The sequence below is a fragment of the Toxorhynchites rutilus genome, chromosome 1, assembly GCF_029784135.1.
Source record: "Toxorhynchites rutilus septentrionalis strain SRP chromosome 1, ASM2978413v1, whole genome shotgun sequence".
In the NCBI taxonomy this organism is placed as follows: Eukaryota; Metazoa; Arthropoda; class Insecta; order Diptera; family Culicidae; genus Toxorhynchites; species Toxorhynchites rutilus.
Genome location: NC_073744.1, coordinates 177,744,422 through 177,760,335, shown reverse-complemented (window position 1 = coordinate 177,760,335; position 15,914 = coordinate 177,744,422). Strand labels below are relative to the sequence as shown.

The 15,914-nt window shown below is 41.4% G+C and overlaps 1 protein-coding gene across 3 annotated transcripts in view; it reads right to left on the bottom strand.

Moving 5' to 3' along the window:
- LOC129763116 (uncharacterized) overlaps nucleotides 1-13,373 on the bottom strand; it is a 32,185-nt gene extending 18,812 nt beyond the window's left edge. For 2 of the 3 annotated variants that reach the window (XM_055761950.1, XM_055761920.1), the window contains exon 1: nucleotides 12,785-13,214. The gene's annotated coding sequence lies outside the window, so the exon portion shown is untranslated. Of the gene's footprint in view, nucleotides 1-12,784 lie in introns of all 3 variants that reach the window. The other variant, XR_008740812.1, reaches the window with a different exon arrangement.
- Between the last annotated feature and the right edge of the window lie 2,541 nt (nucleotides 13,374-15,914).

The following is a 15,914-nucleotide window of genomic DNA, read 5'->3' as shown; positions in this document are numbered from 1 at the left end:
TGCTATGAAGGCAAGACTTTTCGCTCGTCCTCTCTCGAGCGCTTCGTGATTAATCTAGGGAACTTATTTCCCTAGATGTCGGCAATTGAGGCCTGAGAATCACGGTTTAAATTTATTAAAGCCAGGGATCTATTTCCCTGGACTTGGTTGGTCTCTTATGGGCTAAGCCCCTTTGCGTGAACAAATCCCGGCTAGGGCAGCCACAAAACTTCAACCTCTTCCGGCTCCAGTGCGGTCCGGTGAAGCGAAGCAAATGGTCTGCTTTTCGGATTGGGATTTGTTCCTTTTGGTTATACCTTTTATAGCGTGGCGCCTGGTTGCCAACGCTTGGGTGTATCCGGATTCTGATGCGTGACGCCTGGTTGTCAACGCTTGGTGGATTTTCGGATCACGAATTGAACTTTGAACTACGAACTTTGATTTTGAACTAACGAATTAGATTTCTGATTTGAACTGTTTGATTTGAACTGTTTGATTTGAATTTTGAAATGGACTCAACAATTGGACTGACTATTGGACTGAATTGGACTGACTATTGGACTGAATTGGACTGACTATTGGACTGACTTGGACTGACTTGGACTGACTTGGACTGAATTCATTCCGTCCTGACTTAGACTATATATACAATTTTTAAGGGAGAGAACAATCTCCCTTTCCTATTCTCACAGATAACCAACCACGTGGTTATCTGCCCTCGAATTTCTCAGCGTGGGATCTTTCCCAGCTGTTTCCTACTCAGATAGCCGAAACACATCGGTTATCTGTATTTACCACATGGAACCTTTTCCACTTGTTTGTGGCCCTATGCTTCTCCCGTCATTCGCGCTTATCTCTGGTGCGCCGAAGAGGACGGGTCCTAAACAAATTAGTGCGCTTCGCGCATGTTTACGCCTATCGTAAAACATATGCCTGATTATTTTTCCCGCCTGTTCTGTGCGGTCCTAATCTAATCTACCAGCGTGAGAATTTCTGTTTCTCTTCCTCCACTACGCCACCGCGTAGAGTCCCAAACAAACATATGCCCTAAATTGCGTGCGTCATAAATTTACGCCGCTTATCGCTTAAACGCATGCGTTTAGCGTCCTATTTGGTCTTCGGTCCTTCGCTCTCAAGCGATAAGGCGCGAGACCATGCGGTTAGCAATTAGGTTTTGACTCCCACATGGGAATCTAAATAAACGCTGTGGTTTACACGCCTTTTCCTTTTTCGGCCCTTCGCACATTTCATGCGATAAGGCACAAACCTAACTTTGCTAATTGCCGTCATTAAATATTTATTTTTGTCTGGCTCCCGGTCTGGGCCGCACTTGATCAAACTAGCACCCCTTGGGTGGCCCGGTGCTCTCGCTTGGGTCTTATCTAAACTCATAAGGCTCGGATGTAAAAACATCTGGCACGGTAATCTTGTTGGAAGCTAAAGACGGAAGAGAAACAGTCCCTTTTCGCTGGTATTGATTTTTATTTGCGCCTGTTGCGCTTATCTCATACAGACCCAGGCTGAGTCAAAACAGATGCTCGCCTGAATCTGTTTACAAATAAATTTGTTCTTCTCTATAATTGCCAAATGCGCTACAATATCAAAATTTACATTGCGCCTGGAAGCGCTCCTATCTTTTTATTATTTTCAATTTTACTGGGTCCGTAACATATATATATATATATGGTCAAACCGGGAAAATACCCTAGACTTTCTCCAAGTCACAGGCCAATAAGCTTGTTTTCTGCTATAAGTAAATTGTTTGAGAAACTTCTTCTCAACCGTTTATTAGTGTTTATTAATGAAAACAACAACGAAGGGGTCACAGCACTACCCATCAACTGCTAAGGCTCAAACAGCCAATTCAAGAACATAAGGCGGTATCTAAGTCTACAGCCATGGCATTGTTAGACGTCGAAAAGGTGTTTGACAACGTCTGGCATGATGGACTTATTTATAATCTGCGCCTCTTCAATACTATTTATTTGATAAAAATGATCCGCAATTACCTTTAAGATCGAACATTCAAAATTTATCTGGGCAGTATTGAGTCAGGAAACTGTTTCATCACTGCAGGTGTTCTCCAAGGTATCCTTTTGGGGCCAATTTTGTATAATGTTTTCACGTCAAACTTTCCGAATCTTCCGGCTGGTTGCAATTATTTATTTTTTGTGGATGATACTGCAATTACAGTTAAGGGAGGAACTCCGCGGAAAATGACGAATAAACTTCAGAAATTGATGTCTTTGTTTCCTACGCAACGTCGTGAAAAATTAAAATTAATTCTTCGAAAACTGACACTATCATCCGTCACAAATTATCTCACAAGCTTATACCAGCGCCTAATTGCAAAGTAGTACTCAATGGTGAGCCAATCCTCGAAGGTCACTTATCTTGGCGTAACCATTGATTCCAAACTACTCTTCAATCAGCATGTGGATAAAGCGTTGCTCAAAAGTACAATTTTGATCAAAGCTTCATACTCGCCAATTTGTCGAAAATCCAGACTCTCCAGGCCTAATAAACACGCAGATTGTCGCACCCGCAATTTTTTTATGGCTCGCCGGTGTGGGATTCCTGACGCATCCTTTCAGTTGTGCGCTCTTCGTTTCTACGCTCTAGGTTTGAAATTTCGCTCGATATCATAGTGATAGCGATGGTCGATTCGATTTACATGGTAGCGCCCATAATTTATTTTAAATAAGAACCAATGGGTGCGAGCGACTATTTTTCGGATGGTACGGATGAATTCTCGATGAATATTAAAGAAAAATTCTTGCCATCCAAATTGTAATTGCTTCGAGATCAGATTGCTAACCCGGACCCCGCTTACACAATCAATTTCCGAACACGTTGTTCCCCCGGATGACGCACATAGAAAAAAAACTGTAAAATTATTCGCACCTTTCCTGCTGCACCCAGCGTTAATAGGATAGACACAAAAGGACTGACAAATTATGGCATTGCTCGTCGCATAACAGGATCATATTGTGACTGGCAGCAGGTAACGTCAAAAAACAACTGGTGTTATCTAAACGTTCCTCTAATGATAGCTATTTTGAAACTGTGGTCAGTTTCTATTGCAGGGATTTTTTTGGCGTGGAAAATGCCATTAGTAAATCATGTAACACACTTCATCGAAGTGCATTCCAATAAGTGAAATATGCGGGGAAGGGGCATTGTAAAAGCTTTTGTAGTGAATTTTCGGATGTCGAGCTATAAGTTACTAATCTACTATTCAAATATATTTGCAGCAGGCAGATGTGTTCAAGAATATGATTTCGGAGACATGAGAAAATATCGAGAATCTAATGCATAATTTAGTAAACAGTATGCCCAATCGAATATTGATGTAATTGGTCGAAGCAGTAAATTGATTGAAATCTTAAAAATGGTGTGAAGCAAAAATGGTCTTATAACAACTGTACAGTGAATATAAGTATAAAGTGGATCGATTCATTTCGTATCGTGAAAATATGACAATACAATATTGATTTGTGGAATAAATCGTCGAGAGATGGGTGATGACTTCAATCACTTAGATGTGTCACCGATTCTTCACATAATTCACATGACGTCAAAGTGTCCAAACGGCTCGTATGTATGGCTCCTTAGATTTATACCAACATAATATGGCCATCAGACGAATGACGAAGTAAATTGCATAATAGGATTATCATATTTTATGTAACGATCCACTTGTCCTTTCAATCCGCGCAAAAGGCTGACAGCACGCGATGGGACACTGGTGACAACGGTGAAGAACGTTTGGGTGACTACCTCAAAGGTTTGCTTTTTAAACCCCACATGTTGTTTGTCTTCTGTGTGTCCTCCTCGACCGAGCGCCAGATATTGGCCAAGGGGTTAAATAGGTCAGTGTACACACAGGCGGCTAGTAATGTCGCCCAATCAGATTGATTGGTTATGAATATTGATTCCATAATTGGTCGATGTAGTCGGGGTGCTTTTTTTCATATGGGGTGCTATTTGGCTCCATTTAATTAATTGCGAAACTATTTTGAAATGAGGTTAATTCTTGCTCACAATTTTAAAATTCAGTTTTTGACCCTTGATTCGCAGCCTATTATGACGCAAATTATAACTTACGTGCATGCAAAGAAAAAAGACCAAATGCACCAAACGGCCAAACGGTAAAGAAGTATCTAGTCAAAATGGACATTTTATGTGGAAGCGTCAGTCGAGGCTGGCCGTCTCTGAACAGCAGGCAGTCACCCAGAAGAAGCGCCTGAAGGTGCTGATGAAAAGTATTTTTTCCGCGAAGTGCGATATCGTGGTCATGATGGATGACGAGACCTACTTAACGCCAACCGGCAGGGGACTAGGCACTTTACGTACCAGGAGATAAGCGATGAAATCGAATTTAGCTAGCACATCAAGTTCCACAAGAAGGCCCTTCTGTAGCTAATGTGGGAATGCTCAAGCCGCTGATTTTTCTTTTGGAGCTCTCGATGAACGAGGAGATATACAGTACGGAGTGCCTACCGGATGTTGCCCCCTACATCAAGAAGCAAGGCCGAAATCTTCGAAGGTGTAAAATGAAGACCGACTCTACACTCGATAGCTTCGCTTCGACTAGAACTACTTCGGTAGTCGCCGTCAACAAAAAATGAATTGACTAGCGTTGACTAGCGAGAATGACTGATGAACTAGTCCAGTCAGTGGTTATTCTAACTGACGCGACTAATGAATACAAATCTGCCTCTTCATTTAACTGACTTCAATCCACATTTCTACTCCCCCTAGGAACGAAATTGTTACCCGCGTACGCAATCTTATTTTTACGTCCATGTATAGAGGAACTCGATTTCTGATGCAAAAAGTAGTTACCCCATCAAAGGACGGTTTATTGTCTACCCATCGTGAACTCAAACCAATAAACTTAGACAGTCATCAGGTATGCTATAAAGGTCCTCACGTTAGTATTAGTAAATAGCCTGCAAAATAGCGCCCACACTCTCACGCTATTTTGTACGTGTAAGTAATTGTTCAGAAGTTTTGAATTTTTGAAAAATGTCATCTTTGGAAAAAAGAGGAAAAAGTTGATTTTTCGGACAACCCTAAAATAGAAATGGCCGTTCCCGCCGTTCTGCAAAAATCCTTGCAAGATACCCTGAACAATCTGTTCACGTGGGCTCTCAAGCTGGGTATCGAATTCAATACGGAGAAAACCGAAATGGTCGTTTTTTCTAGGAAGCACGAACCCGCCCAATTCCAGCTTCACCTATCCGGCAAAACGATCAAGCACTCGATGTTTTTCAAATACCTTGGAGTATATTTTGACTCTAAATGTACCTGGGGAATACACATTGCGTATTTGAAACAGAAATGCCAGCAAAGAATCAATTTTCTCCAAACAATAACCGGAACATGGTGGGGTGCCCATCCAGGAGACCTCATTCAGTTATACAAAACAACGATATTATCAGTGTTAGAATATGGCAGTTTTTGCTTCCGATCAGCTGCCAGGATTCATATTCTCAAGCTGGAGAGAATACAATATCGTTGCTTGCGTATAGCCATGGGGTGTTTGCATTCGACACATACGATGAGTCTCGAAGTTTTGGCAGGAGTACCCCCGCTTACTCTTCGGTTCACAGAATTATCCTACAGATTTCTCATCCGTTGCAAGATCATGAATCCATTGGTGATTGATAACTTCGAAAATCTACTCCAACTGACTCCTCAGTCAAGTTTTATGTCTTTATACCATGAGTACCTTACCCACGACGTGCACCCTTCACCAGGCATCTCCAACCAAGTTTGCTTCCCATACTTTTGCAATTCCTCTGTCATTTTTGATCTGTCCATCCGACAAAAAAATCCATGGAATCCCAGATCATCTACGCTCAGATTCTATTCCGCCGATATTTTCGGCAGAATATGGGGGCATAGTTAGATCTGATAAAATGTTCTTTACTGACGGTTCATTCATAAACGGGTCCACTGGCTTTGGCATCTTCAATGAAAATTCCAGTGCCTCTTTCAAACTCAAAGATCCTTGTTCCGTGTATGTTGCTGAACTGGGTGCGATATACTACGCACTGGGGATCATTGAAACATTGCCCATCGACCACTATTTTATTTTTTCAGACAGTCTCAGCTCATTAGAGGCAATCCGCTCAATGAAGGTTGATAAACGCTCATCTTATTTCCTAACAAGAATAAGACAACTATTGAGTGTTTTGGTCGTAAAATTATTCAAGATTACCTTAGCATGGGTTCCCTCTCATTGCTCGATTCCGGGGAATGAGAAAGCGGACTCGCTAGCTAAGGTGGGCGCTTTAGAAGGCACTCTTTTTGAAAGGCAAATTGCTTATAATGAATTTTTCCACATTCCTCGTCAGTATATGCTCGTAAGTTGGCAGCGCATGTGGAGTGGAGATGAGTTCGGTCGTTGGTTACATACGATTATCCCTAAGGTCTCGACGAGGGCATGGTTCAAGGGATTGAATATAGGTCGTGATTTCATTCGCGTGATATCTCGGCTTATGTCCAATCACTACAACCTAAACGCGCATCTCTATCGCATTGGGCTCGCAGCAAACAATCTTTGTGATTGTGGCGATGGCTACCACGACATCGAGCATGTTGTCTGGTCGTGTATCCGGTTCCATGCTGCTCGCTCTCAGCTCTCTAGAGCACAAGGCAGACAATCGGATATCCCCGTCCGGGATATCTTAGGTAGCCGTGATCCTGATCTTCTGCTTCATCTATACCTGTTCCTCAGAAACGCCGATGTCAACGTTTAATGATGTTTCCTTCGTTGTGTCCCCGTTTCATATCCCTCCTATCCAAACGATAAACTTTTACTTAGTCGCGGCAATACATACACACACTCTTTACAGACACACGGGCCAAAGGTTGTGCAGTCCACTGATCATTCAACAAGAGCCAAAGGTTGTACCGATCATGACAACTCTACACGAACTGATGATTGCGCCGGCTAGTGACCATTCTATCCTGGATTCCTCGAGTCGAGAAAGACGCACCACGCTAGATATGAGGTACAGACTAGGGGGGCGTTGCTGATTAATGGTCAGCTGCATCCCAATAGAAAATATCCCGTGTCGGGCACATGTACAGAGCATTGGAGACAGCAACATCCCAATTACGAAAACACTTGTAATACTAACCTCGAGCCAACCGCGAGTAATCGGTTACATATTACTAACATAGATAATAAGAAAAATTGTATTGAACTCCCGGCCCCGTGAGGCTAACGCCATATGAGCCTTTATAAAAATATATATTTTGGAAAAAAAAAAAGTAATTATCGTGTACGATACAAAAAAATCTAGCTCACCTGTAGCGTATGTCAAACCACGTTGAATTCAAACATCGATGCATGCATACATGATACATGGGAGAGAGAGAGAGAGAGGAACGAATTCGTTTTGGGGAACGTCACACAGTGGTAACTGAGAAAAATTATTCGGCTAAAACCCAAAAAAATTATGTTGCATAAAAACACAAAATTCCTACAGTCCCTTATTCTAGGATGTTCAAGACATCTATGAACACGTGTTTCACCCCATTCCGCGCTCGCATCATTGCTCTGGCAAATCGATAAGATACCAGTCTCGCATGCTCGCCGGTGCCACTATTTCGCGTGTTTTTCTAACATATGTTTTGGTGAAGTTTTTAAACGATTTTTTTTGGCTCATTATGTTTCTTGAAGTATTTTTAACGGAGAATTTGAATTTGTTGTCAGTTTCAAAATTCGGCTGGTTGTAGTATGTGTTAACTCCACACAAAGTATTTTGGAAATTTAATTTTACTTCGGATGGACTTATAAAACTTGGCCCGCATTTCCCCGCAAAACTTTTTTAATGATATTGTTCCTCACACTATCTTCTATCATTTGTTTTTCACCAGATATCCCCCCTTTTAGATTTTTCTCAATATTAACCCGAAATCAGCCATTCCATGCCAAACGGATATAGTGGCTCTATAATTTTCGTGAAAAGTGGTAGTTTTGTTCTTTATCGCAAAACATTAGACCCGTATTTTTTATTTTTTAAGTAGGGTGACCATTTCTATTTTAGGGTTGTCCGAAAAATCAACTTTTTCCTCTTTTTTCCAAAGATGACATTTTTCAAAAATTCAAAACTTCTGAACTAATAAACCGATTCAGATGATCGACATATCAAATTAAAGCCAATCACCTGATCTAATAATAGTACACCTGCAGAAAATTCGAAATCTGTTCTCGTTATTATTAATTGCATTCGTTTTTTATTGTTTTCATAGTCTCGGGACCAAGAGCGCTATTTTTTTTCTGAAAAGCTGAGGATTTTTCACATAATATATGTCGAAATCAGAGAGGCGTTTTTTTTCGTTTTTGAGTTATTATTTTTCAAAGTTAACCGATGGTTCGAAAAATCATTTTTTTCCTCTTTTTTAGTGAAAAGTTGAAAAATGAACTCTGCGTATCCGAAAACGTGCATTTTGATACCAAACACGATAAAAATTGAAAATTTTGAACTTTGCTCCCTTTGCCCCTACCCCCTTTTGGTTGTTTTGGTGAAACAGAGTTGAAAAATGAACTCGGCGTATCCGAAAAACCCAGTCTACCGAAAATTGGGTTTTTAGCTAAAAAATCTGAGTTTTGGCAGCCTAAATTTACCCAGGGACTACTGTGCGAATCCAAAAGTCATTTATGACTGAATACGGGTATAGTCAGTCAGATAGTCAGCTGACTATCCTCAGTTGACTATGACTATGCCGAGGCCTGTCAAGAAGTATCATGCCAAGTAGAATGTAGTCCTCTGGTCGGATCTGATCCCGGCCTATTATGCCAAACGATCACTGGAGAAGATGGACCGATTGTAGATAAACGTTGGGTCTACTCCAATAATTTCGTAGTCAGAACGAAGAAGCAGCTGTGCCAAGACCACGAAATACTTGAAGAACATGTCAACATCCATCTTTTTTCATCAGCCATGGGTAAGGCTCTGGCCAATCTGGCACACACTCTGTCCAACTTCTATAACACCACCTTGATTCTATTTCATTGCAACACAAACAATTAGAATTTCAACAAGATACAATCATACATTGTTGAATGCTTATAATAAAGTATATTTAACGTCAATTTCGTTCAAAGGAGTTGTTTGTTCATTTATTGTGCTTAAATATGACAATTTCAGCTGTCCAGTTTCTATAAGACCATTTCAAAATTCATAAGTTTTATCAATGAAAAATTCAAAACGATCGGCTGATTTACATGTCAATAATGCCATTTCGGCTAATAACCTGGAAAATTCGTGTTGGAATAATATTTACCAAATTCTGCTAAAGAAATTTCTCGATATTTTTCCATGTTTCCGAAATTGCGACCTTGAGCTCTTCATTCGCACCGTTTTTTTTTCAGTGTAGATTCTGCGTACAAAGATCCCCCTAAGATTTTCGACAGGATTCAAGTCTAGAGAGCGAGCCAGTCAGTCCAAAAAATTGTGTTTTTGGTCCTTAATCCATTGCTTAGTTTCGTTGCTGGTATGAATAGTAGCTTTTTTGAGCGGGAATGTGAATTCTTTGTAACGATATCCACGCAAAAATGGTAGGAGAGATGATTCCAGAACATGTACGTAAACCTTGAATGGTGTGGAAGCTATCTTAAGCTTTCCGGTTGCACAGCATACCGCCCAAAACATGCACGAGTCTCCACCAAAATTTCTGGTTGAAAAATACTGTTCCTTCTTCCATAAATCACGCCAGTACCCATTGAAATCATCAGGACCATCCAAATCGAACTTTTTTCGTCACTGAAGATAACCTAGCAAAGTTAAAAGTAAAAGACTAATTGAAGAACTTTCCGTTATGGTATACACCCATACCTTGCTTTACGGCTTAGATACGTTCCATGAAATTCGGCCGCAAAGCGAAAAGCCGTATAAGGAATCAATTATTCTAATACAAATTTATACAAATTCAATCAGGTCAGTTCCAAATTTGTTAAGTATGTAACATGGTTTATCATTCAAAATGCATTTTATCTTTTGATTTTTATTTCATTTGAATCAAAAAATAAATTCATTTAAATCAAAAATACATACATAACATAAACATAAAACATACAACATACATACATAAAAAACCAACAATGATCTATAAACAAAAATGAAACAACTTCATGTTACAAGGAATATGTGTATGTATACATACCTAATTTGTATGTTGCTCAAGTTATTGTCTCGCAAATATTTTTTTCACTTCTGTACAAAAGTGATTTTTGAACCAATCCTCATTTTTTTTTGCCGTTATAACGAAACATTTTAGGCCGTAAATCGGAAACGTGCCTGTATTGAAGAGGGCCGTTGTAGCGAAATACCGTATACAGAGCGGCCGTATAGCGAGGTATGGGTGTATAGCATGTATTCTTTTGAAAATGTTCTTTGTCACGACATACCATGTCCCACTGTTGATTCATGTGAGCTTTGGCAAAACTCAGACGTCTTTCGATGTGAGATGGTATCAGATTAGGAACTTTAACCTTTTTAGCCCTCTTTATATAAGGACTTTTAACGAAAATTTGGCGAATTGTCTCCCGTGAAACATTTAAATTCAAAGATTGTTTTATTTGCATAAGCGATTTTGATGTATTCGAAGCTGTTATAATTATTTTCTGCTTATCCCGGTCAGAGAGCTATTGAGAACCAGAACAGAGGGTCCAAAGCCCCGAAGGAGGATGGTTTTAATAGCGGTTATCCATTGTTATTATGCAAAGAATGAAATGGATAAACTCCTAGGGCCAAGAACTGACCAAGAACGTTACTTCATGCTGAAAAAGAAATGATTTGTTTGCAAGGTTATATACACTTCATTTCGTTTCCACCGTGAAATGATGTTCGTGATCAGGCCACCAAACACATCACGCACCACAGTGAATCCTGATTCTTACCTCCCCTCACTAACAACTATGCATTCCTTGATAATCGCTAGGGAACCACGCTACAGAGGGGACCCTTCTGGCTTTCGAGCGGTGAATATCATACTAACACTCCTTCCCTCCTTCTGGTGACTATAAGGACGTGGCTGGCGTCGTTATTGATTAGTTAGAGCTCGATTCACCGAAACTTGCACAATGAGAATGATTTGATGCTCCCAAGCGTCATTCGGTGTGCTCAACACATTTTTTGTATTTTCAATCTATCCTGAGATACAACTGGCTTTGTAATTCTAAATGAATTAAGCTTTATTACATGCACATATAATATATCACATATAATTGAATTCCACCCACTACTACGGTAGTTATAATATCTCAAAGTGTGAACCCTAAAGAAAAGTGTCCGAAGCTACAAACTACTCTAAAAATTAAAGAACAGCGTCTCAGCAGAACAAATCAGTACAAGGTACATTAAGGTTTTGTTAGATTAACTACCTTTTCAGTTTTAGTTTACAAAAATGCATAGTTAAAGACACATGTATGAGCCCTGTTCCGCTCATATGAAATTGTCAATAATAAACAATTCAATGAAACAATTCTCGCGTAACTTTTGAAATGGTCCTGAGTAACAAATGTAAACAAATCGAGTTAATGGTTACACACTATTGGTTCTCAATCATTAAATGCATTGCGAAAACAATCGTTCGAATATCTATCCTTTTCACCGAGACAAAAAATGTCCAATGTACAGATTCAAATTTCAAGCACTCGACTGTTACCTCAGACGCCACTTTCCTCTGACGCTCGATGGGTCCGAAGTAACAAAGCAATCAAAACAACACGAAGTCCTACTTCGGTCATTTTGAGTTTTTTTTATTTTCGGGTGTTTTTTTTTTATCCCACTTATTTATTTAAGGCTCATTAGCATTTTAGCTGTAACAGAGCCGAATTTTAATCGTGTACATGTCACATGGTTATCATATCTATAATTAGCACATTACACAATTGCCATTCGATAGTATTCCTTCTATACCATTACATATGGTACATTCACACAGTAGCCATTTAGGCGTAAGAGTATTCTTTCTGTTCTTCCATTATCCAGTTGGACCACCGGACAGCGGAGACAGTTGATTGATCATTGTTGAGTTATTTATAGAACAGTAGCCCGATGTGTCTTGCGGAGCAGAGCAGTTGTATGGATGAATCGATCTTATTTCGACCGTGGATCGATCTCCATCGCTAATGATTGTTGCGTGGACGTAGCTATTCTGTAACAACACAAAGATGGTCAATGAGGGCCCTGAGTTTTGAACTCACGATCGATCGCTTACTAAGCGAACGCGCAACCAATGTGGCTACGGAGACCCCCCCATTTTTTTTTCGGGTGTTGATATAGTTTTTAGTGAAATTCAACGAGTGATAACAATAATGTTCTGCTTTCAGCACGAAGTGCAAGTATTTGGATCGTTGTTCAGTAGTTATTTTCCAATTTTCATCGAGCAACGTAATTTGTCCAATGTACAAAGTGGTCAGTCAAAACGTTCAATGCAACATTTTTCGCTCGAAGGCTTCAGTTTCAAACTAAAATCCCATAACAACAGTTACGATTGGTTTTTTAGAGTCATAATATTGACTGCTAGTGGTAAAAGTAGTGATAAAGATCGATTCCTTTTGGAACAATTCGCGGAACAATGTTCCGGTCTTCAGCTTCGTTTTTCTCGAGTTGATGTGAATGTTACATAGGTTCTTTTCAAAAGTTACGCGAGAATTCACAATTCTTCCAGCTGCCCATCAAACCAACCGTTTTAGCTTGATTCCACAAAATAATGCCCAAGCACCGAACGCTTCCACCCGACCATGCTTAAACACCAGGCGCCTCCCCCTATCACTCACCTTAGTCCTAAAGAACAAAACACAAAAGCACTGCACGAATGAATGGCAGCGGATTTCCCGCGGCCAGTAATTCCACCAGCGACGGGGCGGTTAATCGGCGGCTTCACCACACTCCACGGGGGCCGTGAGACGCTCCATTCTGTCCTTTCCGTAGTCGTCGATCGCGGGCGTCCAGAAGAAAATATAGTACGCGGATAGTGTCAACGCGGCGAAGGACACCGTGAACAGGTACATGCACACCACAATCACGCGGATGATGGTTGGCGTTTCCTTGGTCTTTACCACCGCGGGACTCTCGGCGCTCTCAGCATCCCGAGGGTACAACGGCTGACCGGGGGAACTGCTGCTAGGACCATTCTCATTTTCCATTTCCTCACTCGCGATCCGCGCTCCGTACCGATCGAAACTCAACGCCAGACTGAACCTGGCGCGATTGTCGATAGGTGCATTACAGTACCCTCCTAGCCAGACCGGCACATACACAGGCACGCGTGTCCGCGCGGAAAATTTAGTACGTAATAAATAAAAACGTAAGCCGCAAATAGCGCGATGGAGTGAAAATCGAAGAAAAAATTCGCCGATATGTAACGGTCCCTCGGAACCATAAGTGACAACTTCAATCAGTAGCCTGTAACACCTAGAGACCGATTTTGTTTTGTTTTTCTTTCGTGTTGGGTAACGGAATAGAATTAGACACGGATACTTTCCACCTACCTGATCCGACGGACGGACGAACGGACGAAAAAAACAGCGAGAGGTTTTCATGGTTATACGGTACGGCGGATAGTTACAGCACACAGTGACAATTAAATCGGTCGATTTAGCGGAAGCATTCTTCCCTCCTAATTCCAGCTATCGCCGCGTCGTAACCAATTTCTCACGGATGGTGCTTTGTAGGAAATTTTTTGAGCGATTGACGGTTGCGGCTATGACTGCGGTCGCAGATTTGGTTTTCAATGTCCTCCACCTTTGTGGACTCGCGGATTTGTGAAGATTATTGGCGCATTTTTTTATACCGAGCTAAGTACACAGGCGGAATGCTAACTCAAACCGCGGATTGGATGGAAGAGTGGTTCGAAACTGCCTTATCTGGGTTGTTGGGTTCTAGATTTCAAGCCTAATAAAAGTTAGTCTGAAATTTCTGATAGTTACTCAAACATAATAGCGTTGGTTTTGTTGCTTTGCACAACGATGTGTAAGTATAGGGTTAATCATGATTATGTCACTAGCTGATCCGACAAACTTGGTTACGCCCAAAATAGATTTTTCGTTATCAACACCAGAGCTTGGAAATATTGAGCTTGTTAAGCAACATTGAAAATATATTTTTATCAGTGTAACGCGTTTATTTTGCTTGTCGATGCTACTGTCATTCATTCGACGGCAAACAAATCTACAACTGTGTTCATTCATATTCATTCTGTGCTCTCTGAGCTTTCCTTAAAGCTCGAGTCATGAGAATTCATTCACATTCATTCATTGCCATTGAATTGTCAGGAATGTTCGAACTGTTCATTTTCAATATCCCGATATGTGTGTGATTTTCTCATTAAGTCAGTGCCTTGCTTATTCAGTTGTTTTTGAAGTTACTCCGAGAGGGCAACGCAAATCGGTGGCGCAAGCGGAAATGCCAACAAAAGAGCAAGATCTGCATGCACACTCACAGCTAAGGATTGCTTAGGCTTGGACGGCGAGGGGGCATTCTGCAGAATCGATCCAAGCAGCGAATGCAAGCTATGTCAGCCAAAGCTAGATGTTGGAAATTTCATCCGCTAAAGGGTGTGTCACATCAAATTGCATCACGGAAAAAACGCTGTAGAAATTTAACTTTTAGGAATTATATCTTCAGCTTTTGCTTATAATCAGATAAGAGTGTATAGATCATGTTGGCCATGATTCACTGTCAATTTTTCGTAAATTTGGAAAAATGTCGTGGAACGAAAAAGAGCGTCGTGAATCAATCCTGTGCACTCATTTCGAGAATCCGGAGTTGTCACATCGGGACATCGGTAAGATGCTGGGAATCGTCCAATCCACGGTCAGCAGAGTACTAAAACGATACTTCGAGAACCTAACCATCGACCGGAAGGTGAAGAACGGCAAAAATGGATGCTCCGTCAGTGAAAAAGATCACAAGCGCGTAGTTAAGCAGTTTAGACGTGATCCGAGAAGTTCGGTCCGGGATGTCGCCAATAAGCTGAATTTGTCAAGTTCATTCGTCCAGCGGACCAAGCAGCGGGAGGGCCTGCGTACATACAAGGTTCAGAAGGCTCCTAACCGCGACGAAAGGCAAAACATGGTGGGGAAGACGCGAGCCCGGAAGCTGTACACCGAAATTCTGACGAAGCCGCACTGCCTGGTAATGGACGACGAAACCTACGTCAAAGCGGACTTTCGTCAGCTGCCGGGCCTGTTGTTCTTCTCCGCAGAGGACAAATTCAGCGTTCCGGAGGAGATTCGCAAGCAGAAACTATCCAAGTTTGCCAAAAAGTACATGGTGTGGCAAGCGATCTGCTCTTGCGGAAAGCGGAGCGCCCCCTTCGTGATGACCGGCACGGTAAACGGGCAGGTTTACCTTAAGGAGTGCCTACAGAAGCGCTTACTACCACTATTGAAGCAGCACGAGGGCCCGACCATCTTCTGGCCGGATCTCGCTTCGTGCCACTATTCAAAGGACGTGTTGGAGTGGTACGAAGCCAACGGGGTCACCTTCGTGCCAAAGGAAATGAACCCGCCCAACGCGCCGGAGCTTCGCCCAATAGAGAAATATTGGGCGATTATGAAGCAGGCCCTCCGGAAGAACCCAAAAATTGTCAAATCGGAGGCGGACTTCAAGAGAAAATGGATTTCTGTTAAAAAAAAACTACAACCTGACGTTGTACAGAACCTTATGGACGGGGTAAAGAGGAAGGTGCGAGCATACGGGCTTGGGCTCGAAGTATGAATAAAAAGAAAATGCCAAAAGTTGTTTAATAGTTTTTATTTTACTGTCTAAAATTTTCAAAAGGATCGGTCTACTGGGCGAATTTCTACAGCCTTTTTTCCGTGATGCAATTTGATGTGACACACCCTTTAATCCTGCATAGTTTGATCCGTTTGCAAAAGGAAGCTCGAAATATTCCCATTGCGG